Raw genomic sequence first — 12,094 nt, 5'->3', positions numbered from 1 at the left:
AGAGAGAGAGAGAGAGAGAGAGAGAGAGAGAATATGTGTCTGTTGAGGTGAGAATACACCTTGCAGGGCATAGTTCTCTTCTGTGTATCCCCAGGATCAAACTCAGGTTGTTAGGCTCAGGAGCAAGTTCCTTTACCCACTGGGCCATGTCAGCTACCATCATTCTTTGGATAGAAGGCAAACTCCTTGATAAAGTTTAGAAGGCTGTATCTGCTAGTTCCCAACCACCTGCTTCAGCTTCATCCTGAGTGTCCTTCAACCCAGTCACAGAGGCCTTCTTCCAGAAAGCTGTCCTCTTTAAATGGTTTTCTACATCTAGACCTTACACATACTGTTCTCACATGCTCACCCTTTTCCTTAGTTTGTTTTTTCTCCTATTCTACTGCCTTGACTCTAGCCACTATCACTAAGGGAACACACATGAACATATGTGTACATATGTTCACACATGTACACAAAATACCCTCAGGCTCTTGTTCTTCCTTACATACAAATAAAGTGCTTCTTGCCACCTTTCACAAACCCCTTGAAATTACAGTACTATGTCCCTTTAATCCCAATAGGCAAGGCAAACAGATCTCTTTAAAACAAAATGTTTTCTAGGACTTGAGTTTGAGTTCTGGAATATTCCATCTTCCACCTCAGCTTCACAAATATGTTCACAAAAGTCCACCTGACATTTAGATGTCCCTGAATTAGGTATCGACTTTCTAGAAGTCCGAATTGTTCTTGGTGGCATGCACACTTCAGTGCCCTCATCTCTTTGACCCAGGTGCAGAGATCAGATTGTCTCTGCTGACTGGAATGGATCACAGGAATGGATGGGAGATGATTTGCTTGAACACTGCCTAATCTGGGACTTCTGTTTTTACTTTTGTTTTTCCTTGCGAAAATAAGGGAGTAGACATCATCAATAAATAAGTAAAGGACACTCATCTGGTCTCCCCTCTTGCTAACAGTTTCAGTATCTTCAAATAATGTGTGTGCAGTGCATGTTGTTTTAAAGAGATCTATACTATCACGCTTTACTTACTGATAGAAATATATCATAAAAAAAAGCACTGTTAGAACATTTGGTGATTGTCCATATATCATACCTAGAGAAATTAAGAAATTAATTGGTGATAAATGCTTAGGAACAACCACTGTGCATATTTAGTCCTTGACTGAAACATGGTTACATGTCACCTGGCGTTATATAGTAATGAGTACTTTAAAGAGGTCATTTAGTTAGAATGACGTCATTAGCACAGAACCTAGCATAGGAGAATTTATATTTACATTATGAGAAATCCCAACACAGATACCTGGAGGTCCAGGGAGACAACAGTCACCTGCCTTCCAAGGAGAGAAACCTACTTCAGAACCAACCTTGAAGACATTTCAACTTAGACTCCTAACCTTCAGAACTGTAAGGAAGTAAATGGTTCTCTAATTTACATCTTCAGTCTCGGTAATTTGTTATAGCAACTATAGCAAAAAAATTCATGTCTTCTACTGAAGAATGTCTTAGGACAAGGATAGGCCAGTTTGTATTGGGACTCCTGCAGAAGGGTTTGTACCAGACATAGCGTCTGAACTGAATCAACAGCTGGATGATGGAAAAGCAGATGATACCCAGGAGGGCAGGAAACTTGATGAGACCAATGTTACCTGGAGAGAACTCTATTTAGCCACTGGGCCTTGTCTCAGAAATATTTCAGCCTTTGCAACTTGTTCATCTTCAATGTTAAATGTATTTCTAATAATATAGTTTTCACTCATGTAGGATCATTTATAATTTATATTAAACATAGTATATTAATATCAGAAGTTCTATCCTAGTATCAGCATGAGCACAGTATTTAACATAGATGTTTAAAATCTTGAAATATAGCTGGGCAGTGGTGGTGCACGCTTTTAATCCCAGCACTTGGGAAGCAGAGGCAGGCGGATTTCTGAGTTCGAGGCCAGCCTGGTCTACAGAGTGAGTTCCAGGACTGTCAGGGCTATACAGAGAAACCCTGTCTCAATAAAACAAAATAAATAAATAAATAATCAATCTTGAAATATGTAGCCACAATGTAGCCACAAAAATGACTACAGGTCTGAGCAAAATCGCATTAAATAACTAAAATTGCATTTCACATATTATTTAACATAGACACAGAAGTTACCATGTATAAAATGAAAAAAGAACATAGGAGTGAGTCTTTTGAGAGTGCTGGCATTTCTCTCACTTATCCAGAATCTGGATGGAGCCTTTATCTCCACATTCATGATCACATGCTACACATGTGTAAGTTTCAGCAGAGCTGTATAAATGAAAATGAAATAGTAAATACATTTCCTCTACCTTAGCTGCCCTTTAAAGACAAAGACTGAAGAAAAGAGTATCGTTAAAATAATCACATTTGTTTCCATCTGGGAAAGGTATAAAAATAGTATTTGAAAGAATAGTTTCCAGCCAAGGAATGGTGACCCACCTTAGAACAGGACTGTTTATCTAGTCAGTGAGCAGATGTGAATGAATATTTCATGAACATTCTTTAGAATCTTCTCTGTACTTTTGCAGCAACATTCTTCCCCACCTATTCCCCATCTTCCCAGACCGCCAGTTCCCTCCCTTAGGAACAGCCAACACGTCTGAATGCCCCTTATACTCACTCTTACCAGCAGTAGGAGAGTGTCAGTTTTTCCCATTCACACCAGTGTTTCTATTTTTTTTAAGCCATTGGTTCTACGTCAGTCAGGTCTATGCTTTCTTTCAGCATTGATAAAGGAGGATATCAAAATACTTACCTAAAAAACAAAACAGAGAAAAGGGAAAGATTACAGTGAATTCATGGTCCCATTTGATTATATTTGACAAAGCTCTGAGACCAGGACAAAAATTACCAAGAGGGTGTAAAGGCATCGGAACATATGCAAACAGGACATACAAATGAATGTACATTTATCATACATATATGCTTCTCTGAAACTCTAAGGAGCAAAGAGTAAGACTCAAAGTAGGCAAAGTTTTGATTTTTCTCTCTTTTTGGTTTTCTAGATGCTATCTGGCTCCATCCTAAAAGTCTAATGTATCCCTTTCTTTGGAACATTAACAAGTTTTGCTAATTGCCTGCAATAATGTTTTGATCACTATAACCAGAACACCTTAACTCAGTACTTGAACCAGAGCTTCAGTTCTGTATGCCCCAATAACATGGAACATAGATAGTGATGCACCACACACAGTTGGATTACATGAAAAACAAAGAATTTGGTTATGTCATTTTCCGGAGTGAGAGGCATTGCTTGTTGGCAGAGTCTGCTCTCTGAGACACTGGAGCCACTAACGTAGATGACACCAGAGTTAGCACGTACAACAGAAACAGCGCATAGTGGAGAAAAATGATTCTGTACACATACAGAAAAAGCTACGTTGACATTATAAATGACAGATGTCTCTGGCTGTCATTAGTGTGTCAGCTGAATATGGGCTTTGATATCTTTGACATTCTGCTAAGCACAGAAATCCCCACAATCTGTGTAGGGAAGGCAGAAATGACATTAGCACAGCTCTGGTGAGTGACAATTCTGGAATGGATGGCAGAAGCTTTGGGAATACCAAATGAAGAGATCTGTCCCTTCTGCTAGCTGTCAAAAGCCAAAGACAATGTTCCTTCTGAAAAATGATTTCCTCAATTCATCCTTGACAGAGCAGAGCCAAACAACAGAGAGAATCCCAAGGGAAGTGGGACTTTAGCGAGACAACTGTGAGAGACTCCCTTTTACATTGAAAAGAGAACATCCATTGGTGTTTTCATGGAGAAAACAATATAGAACTACTTGGTATGGTGCTGGCTGAGAAAGGAGAGACACTTAAAGGCAGCGCCTGCAGCAGTTCCCTGGCCTACTTGGAACAAACATGATTGCTCGATCAGCATCTTTAGAGGTAAGATTACTGGAGAGGTAAAATGAATGAGAACAGTTGGTAAATGTATACATTACCCAGCTCCACTATACACATCCTGATTTAGGAACCACGTACTAGAAGGCACGGGCTCCTTCTCTATTGGTGTGATGCTTCGCAGAGAGCATTCTTGGAGGGTTTGAGCTCCTTTATGATGTCAGGACTTAATGAGGCATAATTTAATAAAACATCAGAAAACACATGTTTTTCCTTTTAGCTTTTACTCATCATCAAACTACTTATAAGGAAAAATATCTTGCATAAAACATCTCATTTTAATTGTGCTAGGCCATTTGTTAAGACCGTTTTCCAGGTTAGAATACATGATTTAAAAGATGCAGTTGGCATTTCCACTCATAGAGGGCACTATTTTCTTGCTCATTTCATTTCAGGCACTTGAAAAAAACAAAAAAAACAAAACAAAACAAAACAAAAAAAACCCAAAAAAACAAATACCCCTTCAATGCTGCATCAGTGAAATAAACCCACAAACAGATTGACTGTAACAGAGTATACTGTAACATTTCCTTAGGACAGATTCAACTGACTTTAATTCTTAGCCTAGCAATTGCTTGTACTATTTTTATCCAAGTAAGACGTGGTGAGAAATTAAAGTTTAATTCTCTTCAAAAAACTGTTTTGCTTATACTCTAAGATTTTGTTACTTTGCCCATTAATAAATGTTCATTAAATTTTTTGTAGAAAGGGGTTTACAGAACTGTATAACAAATTTAATATCACATACAAAGATATCTTCAAGCAAAGTGCTTTACTATTAAGTGAAAAATAATTTTAAAATGAAGCTATAAAATGCATAGAAAACCCTCCACCTACAATCTACAATACATCAGACCTGCAAGCCCTGCTGGGTGTGAAGAATTTGTGGGAGTGGCTTGGTTTAACGTGAGAGCCACGCCGCCAGAGGGAGCCCATGTTCTATACTAGTTAGATGACCACGATCTAGAGACTTGATAGCCCAGAGACTTAAGGCAGAACCACACTATCTGGGAAAGTACACATGGTGGGACTAATGGCTCCAGCAGCATATGTGTATCAGGGGATGGCCAAGGTGGTCATCAATGGGAGGAGAGGCCCTTGGCCCTGTGAAGGTTCTATGCCCCAGTGTAGGGGAATGCCAAGGCCAGTAAGCAGGAGGGGGGTGGGGAAATAAGCAGGGGGAGGAGGGAGGGAACAGGTTTTTTTTTTTTTCTTTTTTCTTTTGGAGGGGAACCTGGGAAAGGAGATACTGTAAATAAAGAAAACATCTAATTTAAAAAAAAAAAGGAAAAAAATCCTAAAGATATTCTACTATACCCATAGATCTGGCAACTTGTCCAGTCATTCTCAAAGAGTCCATCGCCAGCAGATGGAAGAGGCTTTAGAGAGCCACAACCAGATAGTGTGTAGAAAGCCTAATTGGAGGTTCCCATATGGTCCTTCTCCTAGGAGTTCTGGAAACCCCATGGAAGAATGAAAAGAAAAGATTCTAGGAGCCAGAGGGGATGGAGGGCACCAGGAGAACATGGCCCACTGAATCAACTAAGCAGGGCTCATGTGGGCTCACAGAGACTGAAATGGCAAGCACAAGGCCTGCGTGGGTCTGCATGAGGTCCTTTGCACATATGTTATGGCTGTTGGCTTTGTGTTTTTATGGGTCTCCTAACAGTGGCAGTGTGTGTGTCTTTGACTCTAATGCCTGCCTGTTCTTGGGACTCTTTCCTATCTGTTGGGTTGCCTTGTCCAGCTGGATATGAGGGCATTTTCCTTTTCATATTATATTTTGTTTTGTCCTGTTTGACTGTCATCGCTTAGAGGCCTGTTCTTTTCTGAAGAGGAAATGGAGCCTGTGTGGATCTGAGTGAGAGGGGAGGTGGTAGGGTAGATGGGGAGAGTGGAGGGAGGTGACGTATTGTATAAGAGAAGAATCTATTTCCAAAAAAGAAAGAAAAGTAATTTATAGAACTATATGAAATTCAATGTTACATATAAAGATATCTTCTTGAAGAGACGTGTTATACTATTAAGTGAAATGTTACTTTAAAATATGGGCATAATACTGGCAAACTGTGAACTGACCTTAATGTTAATATTTATGGTCATTAGTGGTGAGGTAGAAATGCCTTTACGTCTCTTATTTGCAGGTGAAGCTGCACTGTCATTTTTAAAAGAGTTTTCTAAGTGTCTATTTTGGTATATTAGCATCCATTTTCTGTTCCTCCAGTGAGTACAGACTGTGAAGATTAAATCAAAAGAGCTAACAGGGTTGGTCTGGAGCGTGGGGACATGGGGCGAAGGGTAGGAGGAAGTAGAACCTTACACTGATTTTTTTTTAAAGCATCTATCGTTTAGAAATTGAAAGCAGAGATGAAATATTAACTGACACAGGGCGCATGGCGGCATAAATAACTTGAAAGGCTTCTGCAAATCCCAAGGATCATGGCAAGGCTCACACCTTTCCACACTCCTTCAATCCTATTCATTTCCCCATTCCCTTCCAACGGCATAGCTAACAACAGCTACAAAGTGCATCATCCCAAAGGAGAGAGGCTAAAAAGGCTTAAGGGGAGGTGACAATTGAGCCAGGCTAGGTGTATCCTCTCTGGCCTGCAGCACATGGAGTGTTATATTTTTATTTTCTTTAGCTGTGAAGTAGTGAAATAAAATCCACCTGACTGCGTACCCAGAAGTGGTGGCTCTGTAAGAAAACATTTATAGCATGGATTCCTTTTTAAAAAGAAATTAAGTTTTTGGGCTGGTGAGATGGCTTAGTGGTTAAGAGTACTGACTGCTTTTCCAGAGGTCATGGGGTCAAATCGCAGCAACCACATGATGGCTCACAACCATTCTTAATGAGAAACAAATAAAAAAAATCTATGGACTGGAGTAAGAGGTACCTGGAGTGAGCAGGGTCAGAGCAAGAGGGAGAAAGGGAAGGGGGAAAATTTAAGTCATACTCGTGGAGACAGGGGGGGTAAGGAGGAGGTATGGGATATGGAACAGTTGGAGGATGAATGGGGGGGGATAAAATCTGGAGTATAAAAAATAAATAAATAAAAGATAAAAGAAAAAAGTATACTTCATTTCATATTAAAGTACTTTAAAAAATGTTTGTCATAAGACTATGTCTTTTAGAAATGTCAGACAGGCTATACCCACAAAGTCTTATCAACATGGCTGCCTAAACAAGACCTGAATAACTGTGACACTAATGGAAATCCCAATTTGAAAATGGGGAATAGGAGTCTCGACTGTAGACAAAAAACTGAGGCAACTGGAGAACACAGATCAGGAGAAATGGTCCTCCTAGAAACTGTCCTCTCAGGGAAGAGTTCCTCCACTGGTCATTCAATGCTAAGTGGTCAACCTTGAAATCATATGCATAGAGTAGGTAACATCATACAGATTGAGGAGGCTGTACTTATATTTTATAAGAATATATAAACTGTATATGTGTATACTTAACAACAATCAAAGGAAAAGAAGCCATTAATTTGAAAGAGAGAGCAAGGAAGGTATACAGTAGAAGTTGGTGAGAGGAAGTAGGGGGGTCATGCAATTAGATTAAAACTTCAAAAAATAAAAATTTCAAAACAACAAAACATCCATTATCAGTAAATATAACAAAATTTCCCTGTCATAGGCAAGCCAGAAAACACATGGTAGCAAGATACAGGTGTAGGAGGAGCAAGGCCCAGAAATTTAAAAAGTGTGTTTGCCAAAAGAGAAATCACGTTTTCTCTTAATTCCACATAATGTCTTTGAAAATACACATTACTAAGACTAAGTTAGATACACATGCTAATGTGTGCCTGATATTTCAGCTACTTGGAAGGATAAACCAGGAAGGTCATTTGGCCCCAGATGTTCAGAGCAGCCTAGATAACACAGTGATACAACAAACCCTCTCTTGCCCAAGACATTAGAACCAAATTCAGTAGATTTTGTCTGTTCAGCTATTTTAAACAACATAGACTAAGTAAATCCAAATCTATAGGAAACATGCCCATCTACAGAACCATCTAACGCCTTGTTACTGATCCCTGGCAAGGATAGATGGGAGGAGGGGGAGCCATACTTGGAGAAAATGGTTTATGTATGGAGGTTGATGTTTTTCAAACAGGAAAGGAAAGGGAGACAAAAGACTCGAAAAAAATCCAGTCTGCTCATGACCACAGTAGAGTTCAATGTCTTTCTTTGTTGTGAATCATTTCAGCTGTTGCCATTGTTCCTGAACAGTGAAACTGTTGTCGGCTTTCCAAGTTAGACCTTCTACACTACTTTATCAGCAACCACATGAGTATATTGATCCTCTCTGTTACATTGACTTTTAATTTCCCCTTCAAAATGGGATTTTTATGAATTGACTTGAGAGATCACATTAGTCTCTTGACAGCATATGTAAAACTTACCTCCCTATGAACTTAAAATGATAAGCAGTTCTATTTTATCTTACTAATGTCTACCTAAAACCTATGCTGAAGACTGCTGGCTCAGCATAGGGGGCCCAATTAGAGGACTAATATTACACAGGGTATTCAAAAGTTAGATTTAATTCTACTAGACAACAGCCTCAAACAGAGACCACCAAGTATGGATGCTTTTGACATGGGAGGAAGTGGAGGGATGAATGAAGAATGCAGGCAAATGATTGCTTTCTTATAGATTTGCCTTCCTCAATCCTATCAGACACTATAAATACACACTATACATTCAATCTAGTAATAAAAACATAGGTTTTGATGTCTGGGTAGGCCAGGTTCATGATCTTTAATGTAGTTACACCTTGTTTGAGGTTTTGTACTTCTCGTGAAACAAAGGAAAAAGAACTCGACTTAGAAGAAAGCGTAGAGTATGGCACATACTTAATAAGACTTTTGAGTCTTTTTTTATGTAATTTAACTTAATAGGCTAACTCACTTTCACAGTTTAAATTCTGTATATGCTTCTATACATAGCTAGACTCTAATTTCAATTTTTCAAACTTATGTATTTGTTATTGTGTATTTCTATTAGACAGAATATAAATATCATATGATAATCATATCGGAATAAAACACATGTTAACTTAGGAATTATTTAATGAGACATGCTCGAGGAATTGTCTGTTTGTTACAATCATTTGTGCTACTGAGAAAACTGCACATGCTGTCAAATTTATTCATAAACTTTACCAAAAACATCTTTCTTTCTGGTGGGAACCTGTCTCAAAGATTCAGTGAAAAATATCTTTGTCTTCAGCAATGAATAGAATCTTTCTTATTTTGGTTACCTTCTCTAAACACAGCTTACAGTATTGCCCTTGCTTGAACAATAATGCCTTTGACTAGTGACTTTCCACATCTAGATTTCCAGACGTGATTATTCCTGACAAGGGATCTCCATTTATTTCAGATGTGTTTAAGAAATTTGTGAAACTAGAATTCATTTCACCCATCACCGTCATTCTCCCTCACCCTCAAGCAAGCAGTCAAGCTAAGAGAATGATGTAGACCACTATCGGTGCCCTAAAGTCAACTGTTAGGCTAAAATGACTGATTACATTAGCCAGGCTGCTCATCACTCCACATGTCAAGTAAGATAATAGGAGTTAAGACTACTAAAACAAGATATGTAGCAACATTGCAGCTATCCCTTTGCTCTTGACCTTAGAAGGCATAGTTTAAACTTTGCAGATTGACCAAGTGATATTTAGGGTACTGTATTCACTCAGTTTATCTTTGCCATAAGGATTAGCCTTGATTAAGAATGTAGGTGGTCATAGAAAGAGACTTGATCCTATGAGATTGACATGACCATGCACATGTTATTTTAAGGGTTAGGTCCGTTATGATGACTTAACACTAAAGCAGCAGATCTATGGCCATTTTTCTTTGTAATTACTCCCTAGTCTTCATTTTTTTCTGTTTATTATATATTTTAGTTATATTAAAATTTGAGTACAATTAAACAGTACAATATAGTGATATAGCTAACTTGAAGAATAATTTTCTATCAAAAATAAGATGATAGACCCCTTTTCCCTCTGACTTACTTTAACCAGATTTCTAAAATGGTAGGAGACATTGGAGGGAAGTCTAGAAAAACAGCAGTGGTTAACTGAGAGCTTACCCAATATTCTGACCTTTCTTGTTTGGGGGCAGATGGTAATATTGCCTTTACTTTCCCTTTAGATGTTAGACTTTGGCCTGTGATATATTTTGTCTAATGGATTTGAATCAACTAAAGTGGTAAGTGCTCCTTCTGAGCATGGATTTAGACCAGTTGTGGGTGATTTATTAGATTCTTTGTCCCTAGTGAGGAAGCCCAGATTGAGATGAAGCATAAGTTCCTCTGCTCTCATATTGAGTACAGTTCATAGACTTTGGCTGGTTATACCTGGAAATGGGAGGAGTAGGAAGTAAAACCCTTGCCATCTTTAGTCATTTAGATTTCAGACCACTGAAGAACAACCTAGTCTATCCTGGTTTGCAAAAGGAGTAACCAAGACAATAACATATTAACAACTGAAGAAGCCATGAGGAAGTTCATGCACAAAACGTTAATTATACACGGATTTTTTTTTAAGTTCAAAGAATGAAGCACAACTAAGAATTGACTTAATTACTATCATCCAGCACAAAACAAGACTTGTTTGTTTTTCTTAACCTTTCGCAAAGAAATATCTTTCTGTTTAACAAGAGGATGCAAACTTGGACCAGGATAATTTAAGGTTTGAATAAGAGAAAATAAAAGGTCTTCAAGTCAGGAACAAAGAGCAAGAAGCCCAGAACAGGTCAGTGAAGAGAGTCCTCCCTGAGATGACCACAACAGAGGAGTCACCTCCATAACTTACAGGCCAGTCCTCTGGAAAAACTGTAGATTTTAGGGTGAGGACTTTAGAAGAAGACCTAGGGGTTTTGAAACATATTCATCAATTATCATAAGCAGGTCTGTGATCTGATTTAGACAATGATGAAGTCATACAGCCCTAACAGAAACTTGTACTTGGATGTTCACTATTGACAGAAGAGACGTTTTTATCCTTAGTCAAATTTTCAAAGAGCCAAAGTACGATTCTGAACTGTGGTTTTAGAGCAACCATAGGAAAATAAAATAGGGGCACACAAGCATAGTCTCAGATTTTTTTTTCCATAACTCTTTCAGGAACAGTGCGTCCATAATTTCTTTCCACCTTCAAATCACTGTGCACATGGCACGGTATTTTACTTCTGCATGCTTAAACTACTAATTAAGTTGGCAAAGCAGAAAGTCTAACTTGAATTCTAACCAGCATGGTAATTATAGTTGACTTCAAAAGGCTTGGAAACAGTATTTTTCAGAGGCTGGGGTTTTCCTTTTCCATCCCATTTCTCAGGTCTGTTCTTTCTCTCCTCTCTAGAAACGTTAACAACGAAAGGTAAACTTAGCTTCCCACATGGCACTTTCTGGCACAGTGCTGTGTCAGGCTGTCAGAATCTAAGATCTCCACACTTTCTTGGCATAAGGCTCTGACTTGCTAACTGTTCTGCTCCCCAATAGCCCCAAACTCCACTGACTACAGATTCCTCAAAGGAAGGGAATGGAAAGCCATTCAAAACCATACGTGCTTTACCCACAACAGCAAAGCAAAATCAACCAACCTGAAAGCACAGATAGAATCAGCTCTCATGTAAGTGTGGGATAGGATTGGAGTATGGCAGGTACTTGGGCTCCTGGGCATGAGGGCTTGGTTCTGTTGATCCAGTGACATAGGTGGGTTCAGTTTTCAGAATACTTCAAGGTGAAATACCTAAGTTTAAGTTCCTTTCTTTACAGAGGTTAAATTTCAATAGCCCATTTATCTCTTAAAAATGCTTACTAGTACTATCATCACACAGAAGGTAATTGGGTTTAACTAATAAGCTACAACCACGTGTCAGCAGATACTCAGACTCAGATGTAGTAGTGACATATTAAAAAGAACAATAGGTTCATTAGTCTATAAATATGAAGTAGGAATACAGAAAGTACATGATTACCAGTTGAGGAATTTCATAGCTCTTCCAAACTAAAAAGGAAACTTTTAAAAGAAGCTGGAAAATACATATACAGACTTTAAAATGAAACTGTTCTGCTTTTGAAGAAAAGGGAACTTGGCTGATACTGAGATAAGTGTTTCTATAAATAGCTTAATTTATG

The 12,094-nt window shown here is 38.5% G+C and overlaps 1 protein-coding gene across 7 annotated transcripts in view; it reads right to left on the bottom strand.

Annotated features, from left to right (window-relative positions):
* Pde4d (phosphodiesterase 4D) overlaps positions 1 to 12,094 on the bottom strand; it is a 1,511,116-nt gene that overhangs the window by 405,186 nt on the left and 1,093,836 nt on the right. The window contains exon 2 of one of the 7 annotated variants that reach the window (XM_031359975.1): positions 2,653 to 2,781. The exons of the other annotated variants lie outside the window; for them this stretch is intronic. The gene's annotated coding sequence lies outside the window, so the exon portion shown is untranslated. The remainder of the gene's footprint in view (positions 1 to 2,652; positions 2,782 to 12,094) is intronic. 7 annotated transcript variants of the gene reach the window in all.

Source organism: Mastomys coucha, unplaced genomic scaffold, assembly GCF_008632895.1.
Source record: "Mastomys coucha isolate ucsf_1 unplaced genomic scaffold, UCSF_Mcou_1 pScaffold8, whole genome shotgun sequence".
NCBI lineage: Eukaryota > Metazoa > Chordata > Mammalia > Rodentia > Muridae > Mastomys > Mastomys coucha.
This window is presented reverse-complemented; position numbering and strand designations above follow the sequence as displayed.